The sequence below is a fragment of the Delphinus delphis genome, chromosome 2 (genome assembly GCF_949987515.2).
Source record: "Delphinus delphis chromosome 2, mDelDel1.2, whole genome shotgun sequence".
NCBI classification, from domain to species: Eukaryota; Metazoa; Chordata; class Mammalia; order Artiodactyla; family Delphinidae; genus Delphinus; species Delphinus delphis.
In genome coordinates, this window is record NC_082684.1 from 105,378,150 (window position 1) to 105,388,152 (window position 10,003).

Below are 10,003 nucleotides of genomic sequence, written 5' to 3' on the forward strand. Positions count from 1 at the left end.
CAACCTCCATTCCTGCCCAAAGCATCCTCACTCTCCACACCATCCATACCCATCCCCCCACAACAGCTTCTAGCCACACTGTCCTTTCCCACTCGACTTCCACAACACAAACACACACTACACACATACATGCATGCTCATTCATTCAACTGATAATATTAGTTGAGCACCTCCTAGGTGCCAGGCCTTATCCCAGTCACTATGGATACCACAGTGAACAAACAGACTAAGTCCCTCCCCATGCAGGGCTGACATTCCACTAGGAGACAAATGGACACAAACAAGCAAATTCATGATATGTCAGGTAGTCATATAGCCTTTCTCAATAGGAGTTCAGTAGGAAATCATAAAATGGAACGACTACATTCTCAATTCTGAAGCAAGTGAGAGTGCAAGCCACGTGAATACAGGGGAGAAGAGGTTTTAGGCAGAGGGAAGAGCAAGTAGAGAAGCCCTGAAGCAGGGAAATGCTTGATGCATTCAAGGAACCCAAACCAGAGCAGAGGCAGTCACAGGAGATGGGGGTGGGAAGCAAATAATGGAGGGCCACTGTGAGGACTGACTTTCACTCTTAGATTGAAGGCTATAGGAGGACCTGGGGTAAAGGAGCGACATGCTCTGACTTTCACTGTGAAAGGATTACTCCTCTCTGCCGTCTATCATCAGGTAGTAAAATTATGAGGGACTTATTTTCTTCTTGAATGTTCCAAAATTTTCTAAACTGAAGATATATTTTTCTTTTTTTTTTTTTTTTTAAGGCTGCAGCACACAGCTTATGGGATCTTAGGTCCCCGACCAGGGATCGAACCTGGGCCCCGGCAGTGGAAGCTTCGAGTCCTAACCACTGGACTGCCAGGGAATGCCCCAATTTTTTTTTAATTTTTATTGGAATATAGTTGATTTACAATGGTGCATTAGTTTCAGGTGTACAGCAAAGTGAATGAGTTATACATATACGTATATCCATTCTTTTTTACATTCTTTTCCCATATAGGCCATTACAGAGTACTGAGTAGAGTTCTCTGTGCTATACAGTAGGTTCTTATTAGTTATCTATTTTATATATAATAGTGTGTATATGTCAATCTCAGTCTCCCAGTTTATCCCTCCTCCCCCACTCCCTTACCCCCTTGTAGCCATACCATATTTTTTAAATGAAGGAAAAACAATCTTCCTAATCCTTTAAGACTGAGCCCAAATTCCACCTCCACTCAAAGCCCCCTGTACCAGTGCTAGGCCATGCTGTACCCTAGACCCTGGCCATCAGGACCACTGGGGTGGCCCCAGTGTTAGCAGTACCGGCCTACAGCAACTAATTTTCATGAAAGTTTCTTCTGCTCCCCTCACTGTCCCTTCGGACACTCTTGCCCCAAGTGCCTGCCTGGGTCCCACTCTTTCTCTCCATTAACTTAATTAATTCCTGGTAATTAAAGTTACAGTTTAGTGATGAACTGCTAAAAGACTGACCTCTCAAGGGGTGTAAATATTTTTTTTATTCTTTATACAGTTTTTTAAATTCTTTATACAGTTTTTGAAAATAAATTTTATTGATTAATTGATTGATTGATTGCTGCACTGGGTCTTCGTTGCTGCGCGCGGGCTTTCTCTAGTTGAGGCAAGCAGGGGCCTGCTCTTCGTTGCGCTGCGCAGGCTTCTCATTGCGGTGGCTTCTCTTGTTGCAGAGCACAGGCTCTAGGCACACGGCCTTCAGTATTTGTGGCACTCGGGATCAGTATTTGTGGCTCGTGGGCTCTAGAGCGCAGGCTCAGTAGTTGTGGTGCACAGGCTTAGTTGCTCCACAGGATGTGGGATCTTCCCGGGCCAGGGCTCGAACCCGTGTCCCCTGCATTGGCAGGCGGATTCTTAACCACTGCGCCACCAAGGAAGTTCCAGGTGTAAATATTTTAAATGGGGACACTAAGTGGAAATGCAAACGTCTTAAGACTCAGAGGAATGCAGCTATAATGTTGGAACGATAGGCACTGGGGTGCCTAGTTTGTGGGTAGGTGGCTACCTTCTCCTAAAGGGTACAGGTGCTTAGAAAAGCAATGTCAAAGGGAGACAAGTGAAGTAATGAAAGATGAGATTACGTCATTGCCACCACCTCTCTCCTCCCAAATGGCCATTCAATCCATTTTGGGTACCAGAGAATGTTCCCCAGAGGTAACCCCAGCCATCTCAGAGGGGTGACTTGTGTGAAAGTAACTACCACCATCAGAAAGAAAAGCCCCCTTAAGACACTTCTGGTCTGGAAGCAAATTGTTCTCCAATTGCTTTCAGTGGGGGAACTCCTTGAGGGCAAAGTTCATCTCACATGATTCTTTTATGCTCCACAGAGCATCCAGCTCTGTGTTGGGCCCAGGGTGGGCCTTTCATAAACAACTGTAGATAATTGATCATTGATGGCCCAGTTGTAAAAAGGCTCCAAAGGACTTTTTTTCCAAAGGATTTTAAATACACATAAGCATTCTAACTAAGAACAACAGTAGTATTAATCACACACCTAATATTTTTAAGGGCCTGAAGATTTATAGCCTTAATGAAGTCTCAGACAGTGAAGCAGTTTTTACAACCTCAGCCAGTTCAGTTCAGGTCTGGAGAGTCTGTCTAACAAGGCAAAGGGAGAGAGCAGCCCTTGTCCACACACACCCGAGCCTCGGCTGGGCCAAGCCCCAGAAGAATCTGAACAGCTGCTTGCTGCCCACCCCTGGACTCCCTTCTCCTCCAAAAATGCCAAAGCTCTGCCTCAGAGGTGTTTTCGGGCCCTGGAATAGCCTTGAGAGGCTTGCAGTTACAATGGTCACCTTGAAGATCACCTACCTTCAAGACCTCTCTCTCAGGTCTCACTCTGCCCTTGGCTTGCTAACGAACAACTTTAACTTCAGAACTGAGTTGGCAGACAGGAGTAGAATGCTGTGAACTGCAGCAAACCAGGGGAATAAAAGCGGAGCCAGAACCCACTCCATTGGCTCACATTCAGCTCCAGCTTGCTAAGGGCAGTGTGGGTAAACGTTCCTATGCCCAATGACTGGATGGACATAAGGATGAAGTAGCTCCCTGCCTCACTCCCAGGATGGGCTGAACCTCCAGTAGGAGGGAAATTCCAGGAATGTATGTGAGGTTCATACATAGGAACCCCTCTCTTTACCATCCCCCATGTCAATGTGTAGGAGACTAAGAGCGCTGTGGTCCATGGGAGAGAGCCCAGGGCCATGCCCAAAAGAAGTGACTTCTTTAGAAGCATGCCCCCAAAAAACACCCAACAAATGAAGCTAGAAGCCAATTCATTCTGCTCATCAGCTCCTCCCAGATGGGTGCAGCTGTGGCTCCCTGAATTCAGGAACTATCCCGATCAGAGTTTCTAGCCTAAGTCACCTGCTGGGGAGAGCTGTCTTTACTGCACATCTACCAAAGGCAAGCCTCCTTGCCTACCAAGGAGGGATAGCCAGTTCCAACATCATACCTCTTCTAGAGGGACATATTTCTGGGCAGTTTGAGTTTTTGCTTTAGGACATTCAATGTTTGTCTCTAAAATTAAACACAGATTTACCCATTGTTTTTGTAATGATGACATATAAGCTTATAGAAAATTCAAGTGACAGGCAAAAATATAAAGAAAAAAGTAAAAACCACTCTAATCCCACCACTCAGAGGTAAGATCTGACATAAACTCTGCTCTGCAGAAGAAGTGAACCTATTCTGAGTTAAACCTAGGGTGTTGCTCTTGCTTTTCTGGAAAAGTCTGTGGATTTAGTTTTCAGAAGACCCTTAATGCCACCCCTGAACTACTCGAAAAAATTTCAGGGGTCTCCAATATTTCTGGAGCTCACAAATGGACATTAATGAAGTCATAAAGACTCGCTGCCCCACACACATACTGACTTGAGGCCAGGAGTTCATCTGTTCAGCAGACATACCCCTTTTTTTCACTCAACATAGCATAAGTCTTTCTACAATCAATCACATAAATAGACATCATCATACTTTTTATCTCCTGGAGCATGTAAATGAGAGGAAGGGGGACACCATTACCTCTTGATACAATACCTTTAGAATCTGAAATGGAGTATGTGGGTAAATGTGACTTTACCCAAAGTCACACAGCAAACAGAGGACACCTATTCTCTGCTGATGGATTTGAGGAATGACTCTGTGGTGACACCAAACTCAAAAGGCGTTCATTAACTTTTCTTTCAGTCATAAAAAGGATCCAATGTGCCATTTCAACACATACATAAACACTTCCCACTGTCAAATAAAAATGAATGGTTGGTTGAAGTAGCACTTTTATCCCTAAAAACATTTCCCCAAATTAATAAGCTAATGGATATCCCATCCTACACTCCTAAAGCATGAAGGGGGAGAACAATGGACCAGATGCCCACAAATGGAAACATACACAGACTGTGGGTACATGCAACTGCTCCACCTCACAGGCATCAACACTAGGAACTCTCTCCTATTCAGGATACTCCTATTTTTGTAGGAAAAGAAAAAGTTAAAACAAACGTATATAAAGACAGCGCTGGAGATAAACATCTAATAAAAACACTAAATATTAAAACAGTAGCTCTAGGGTATAAGATTTATCAGTTTTATTTCATTTGTATACCTATCTGAATTGCCTAAATTTTCTACATGAATGCTCTTTAGAGTTTTAAAAGAAAAATAATTAACCCATAATCTAGGTTGGTCTATTTGGATTTTATTTTTTGCTGTAGAAAAACAGATTCAAAACTCTAGAGGGTCCACAACTCTTCTCAGTTTTGTGGAAGCAGAAGGAAGTGTTAAGACGAAGCTCAAACCTCATGAAGATTGCAATCCAACAGGAAAGCTCACCATGACCACGCTGAATAGAGGGCAAGAATTATTACCTTCTTTTCTGTCTCCAATGTGTAGGGAAGATGAAAATCCTAAACCAATATCTCCTTCAAGTGCAACCAAAAGAAACCACCCCTGCCCCATCTCTTCCAAGAGTTCACAGACCTCTACTCTCCGAACAATTTCCAGTGCATCTGTCCACAACCACTCCTTGGCCACAAAATTACCCACACCACTTGGTATCTGCATACCTTCTCCAGTAATCCCCTTTTCCAGTACTTTATCTCTAAAAAAGTTATTTCTCCTTTTCCTTAAGTCTCACAAACACAGGATCCCACCCAAACAGTACAGAATCATTCATTCTATCAATTAAATAATCATTGTTAACTATACTGTATAGAGCTTCAGGAAAGATTATGTTAACAAAAAGGGTTAGTTTTCATGGAGCCTGAGAAAAACAAATGGGAATTGAGGAGCAAGAGTTTGTTAGTCTGTCCCAGCCCTGGCCAGAAGTCAGGGAGTGGGGGTGGGGAGGGCCATGGCCAGAGGAGAGAAACATCTGTCATTCTGCAGTTTCATTTCTCAAGGCTAGTTAATACCCTGAGTTTATGCATCAGTCTCTTCCAAGTTTGGTTAATCAGCCTCCCTGGATCCAATCAGCTCTGCGTGCCCTACAAACTGAATTTCAGGTTTATGAAACTGAGCACAAGATCCTGAAGCACAGAGATCCCACCAAACTAAAGTCACCTCCCAGGATGACATCTGTCTCTACTCTCTAACAGCAACACCCATCACGTGATATGTATTTGATGCACCCAACAGTCTCTGATATGTCCCTGTGACTTACAGAATTAAATCCAAACTTGGCCTGCCTTTCACAAGCTCAAATCAGCTTCCCAGCCTCATCCCTGGACAAGCCAAGTCTCTCATGGCTCCATGCTTTCACACATGACTCTCTCTTCATAGACTGCCCTTTGCCCAGTCTTGCTTGCCTGCAAAACTTCTGTTCTTCCTCTAAAGCCCAGTTCAGAAGTCACCTGGCCCTAAAGCCTTCCCTACTTCCCCAGGCATTTAGTTCTTACTGCCCCCAACTGTAGTTCTCTAACTACAAAGGCTTTAGAGAATTTGTTAAATACATTGTAGCTCATTCTTTTAATTATCTAACCTCCCCTGGATACCCTGAGCTTCTTGAGGCAAGGAACTCACATTGTATCCATAAGCCCTAGCACAGTGTCAAGACTGAAATAAGAGATCAACCTTGAAGGACTGATCACATGGAACATTGGCATTAAGTTATTTAGAGGAAAAGAGTCTCACAATATTCAAGAATTAAATTGTCTATATACTTAATCTCATCCAAAATGACAATAGGGCACGGAGGCAGCATGGGCGTTTTAAAATTTTAAGTAATAATAGCAGCTAACATTTGTACTAAGTTAATTTGATCAGCACAACAACGCTAGGAAGTAGATACATTTTTCGGCATTTAAGCTGAGAAAAGCTTGAGGCTTTTCCAAACAGGAAACTGAGGCACGAGAGGGTTTAAATAACTCAAAATCATTCAGTTAGTAAGTGGCAAAAGCAAGACACAAACTCGGTAGTCTGGCTCCAGAGCCAGTGCGCTCTGGAATCAGGAAGATCTAGGTTTTAATACAGATTATGTTACAAATATGGCTTTGGATAAGTCATCTAACTCCTCCGAGCTTGTATATGTAAAGAGGGCAGGACAACCCCTTTCTCTTAGAGTGCAGGGAGGATTAAGTTAAATATGATAATGTTTTCAAAACTCTCTAAAATGGATTCTCCCACCTAACAGGCACTCCATAAATGTTCATTTATTTTCCTTTCCCTTCATAAAAGCTGGGCAAAATAGTCTCTCTGAGGAAAAGGATCCTCCCCCAGACTGCGTGAGGCTTTTCGAAGCAGATCAAGTAGTGTGGCCACTCAACACAGAAAGCCTTGCCTTACCTGTTTATCTCTGTCCATACCAGAGTCCTTTCAAAATGTAAATATCATCATCTCACTCACTTAAAACCTTTCAAAGGTTCCTAATTACACCGGGGATACAATCCAAACTAAGGAGGGAAGGCATTCAGTCCCCAAGGCCCCCAGTGATCGGACACACCTCTCTATAAACTTATCTCCCCTCTCCTTTTCCCCCTCCAGCCATACAGGCCTCTTTCACTTCCTCCAACTTGCCAAGCTCTCTGCTGCTCCACACATGGTTAACTCTTCACCCTCCTTCAGGTCTCAGCCTAAATGTCACTTCCTCAAGGGAAGCCTTCCCTGAGCCTCCAACCCAAATCAAGGCCCATATCTCTTACCACTCTCTTCACCTTTCTTTCCTTGTATTCATCACAGTCTGAAATGATTAGTTTACCACTTCCTTCAAAGTTTTATTTAAAAGACACCTTCTCAGGAGGCCTTTTCAGACCACTCAAATATAAATTCAGTCCCTACCCAGTAACTCATATCCTCCTTCTCTATCTTCTTTTTCTCATTAGCACTTATTAACAGACTATATTTTTATTATATATTTTATTGTCTGGCCCCTTAGAATGAAAGCTCCACAAGGGCAGTTATTTTTGCTTGCTTTCTTCACAACATCTAACAATGGCTGGCACATATTGGTTGACAAATATCTGTTGTTGAATGAAATTTCAAGATTATTTATTATCGGGCCTTCTCACTGGTCTATGAGCTCAAGCTAAAACACGTCTATCTGGTTTCCCACTGTACTCCCAACACCTAGTCCAGTACCTAGCACATAATAAGTGCTCAGTAAAATTTTACTAAATGAATCAAAGCCATGACCAGTGGAAAAATTGGAAAATGGTCAAAATATGTGTTAGCACCTTGCTTCCTCTTCTCTTTCACTGTATAATGTACCTGTGAGTTTGAGGAAACAGACCCCTGAAATCCCACCAAGCACCTGCCAGGCATCTATCTGTCCACATCCTGTATCCTCAGCCACACTGTACACACCAACAAATGCACTGTACAGGCCCTCCAGAACACAGAGCTGAAGGCAAGTGGGCCAACCCTAAGCCAAATACCACCTTACCCCAAGTCCCATTCTCTGACTGCCAGTCCTATTCTAGGCTAGTCCTGGGTGCCAGACATGCTGCCCTGGGTGGGCCCATGGATTTATTCCAATCTAGGATTTTTAATGCCACCTCTAGCCTACTCAAAAAAGAAAAAAAAAGTTAAAAATCCCTGAGCAGCTCGAATAATCCTGGGGTTCTCAGAAGCAGACATACCTAAGGTCGTACGGACCCCTCCCCCTCACATGCGCTGATCCAAGGCCAGGAGGCCATCTGTCCAGCAGACGCTCCCCGTCCTCCCTCGGGTCACATTGAGCCTTTCCCCTCCGGGTTGGCAGGAAGAGCCCCTGTAGAAAGACAATCTCCACCCTGATCAACAGGCCTGGTCACCCCCTGGGCCCCCAACTCTGGAGCAGGAATACCCGTCTGCTCCCGAAAAAACCTCCCCCAGGGTCAGAACTTGGGCGGAGGTGGGGGGAAGGACTGAGGGGCGCCAAAAAAGGTCGATCCCCCAAATGTCTGTCCCGTGACGACACCAGCTCTTCGGGCGACCGGGACAGTCCAGCTGACAGGGCGCCCCAGCGGGGGAAAGTGGCACCGTTATCCGTGCCTGGGCGGGGGGCCGCGGGCCGACGCCGAGGGCGGCCGCCCGTCCCGCGCCGGGAGGACAGCAGCGTGCCCGCCCGGCGGGGTAGCGGCGGGTCGGGGTGGCGGAAGGGGCAGGCTGCCCGTCCGCCGGGGGCGGGGTGGGGTGGCGGCCGGGGCCCGCCAGGCGGCGGTCAGGGGAAGTGGCTGCCGCCTCAGGCGGCGAGCAGGGTCCGCCTGGCTGCAGGGCCGGGCCGCGGTGCGGGCGCGGGCTCGGCCTCGGCCCTGGCTCCGCTCAGCCCCCAGCTCGGGCTGGAGCGGCCTCGGCGGCGGCCCCGGCCCACAAGCCCCGCCCGGCCCGGCCCGCGGGGGGCGCTTACCTGGCGGCGGCGGCGGCTGCAGGCCCCGGGCTCGGCCGCGCGCGTCCCCAGCGCCGGCTGCGGGAGCCACAACATGGCGACGGCGGTGGCGGGCGGGGCTGCGGCTCCGGGGGCGGAGCGGGGGCGGGAGCCGGCCTGGCGGCGGGACCTGGCTGGGGCCGCGGGCGGGGGTTGTGGAGGGGGCAGGCGGAAGGCGGCTCGGACCTGGGCACCCGCCCAGGGCGGTGCGGCTGAGGGGCTGACCCGGCCTGGGCCCGGCTTCTCGCCTCTCGCCTACCGTCTACCGCCTCCCGCCCCAGGCGGGCTGCGCGGCACCGACCCGGCGGTGGCGACAGCGACGGGCGGGGCGGGGCGGGGGCGGTGCCGGGCAGAGCTGGACCCTAGACCTCGCAGACCCAGACCCTGCCCCCGCCCTCGCCTGACCCGTCTGCCCCGCCGAGCGCCCGGCGCGATTCCGGCCCGGCGGCCGCTCCCTGCAACCTGGGCCTCTCGTTCTCTGACCGGCCTCCAGGGCAGGGGCCTTCGGTCAGGGCCGAGGTCCTCCACTAGAGGGCCACGATCTGCCTACGCGGCTGTGTCGCCCCAGCGGACAGCGAGCGCCTCTGGAGCCGGCACGGCGTCCTCTTCCCTCAGATCTGGCACCTAGTGGGGCCTAGTAGGCTGTTAAGTGAAAGGTAGCAGAGGTGGCGTGGGCCTGGCACTTAGTAGGTGCGCCCTAAATGTTCGGTCATCGCTGGATCTAGGGACTTGCAAGCAGGCCTGGAGGTGCGGGGCGCTCTGGCATGTTGTCTCTGGGATGACCGTGAGACCCGCGGCGAACAGAGTTGGAGGCCTGGCAACGGGTGCCTCCCAGGGGTAGACTGCAACATCTCTGAGTTACAGGGGAAGCTATGACTGTGCGAGGTGAGAACTCGGAGAGACGGGCAGATGGCCAGGGCAGGACCTTCCAAGAACCTAGAGTACCTGGAAACTGGTGGTGTTAAGGTGGCAACTAGGTTGAGGGTGTGAGAGCACGGAGATGAGGCCCTGGTGTCTGGCAGTGAGCACCCACTGCTAACCACGGAGAAATGCCCTCTGAAGAACCGGGAAAGAGACGCCAATTTGCTCGAGGGGTGCAACTGATTTTCAGCCAGGGCCTGCTGTGGGCCAGGCTCTAAGCTGAGTTGACCACTT

The 10,003-nt window shown here is 48.6% G+C and overlaps 1 protein-coding gene across 2 annotated transcripts in view; it reads right to left on the bottom strand.

Annotated features, from left to right (window-relative positions):
- ZNF592 (zinc finger protein 592) overlaps positions 1–8,847 on the bottom strand; it is a 59,561-nt gene extending 50,714 nt beyond the window's left edge. Inside the window, exon 1 of one of the 2 annotated variants that reach the window (XM_060005366.2) lies at positions 8,831–8,847. The gene's annotated coding sequence lies outside the window, so the exon portion shown is untranslated. The other variant, XM_060005364.1, reaches the window with a different exon arrangement.
- Positions 8,848–10,003: the final 1,156 nt, after the last annotated feature.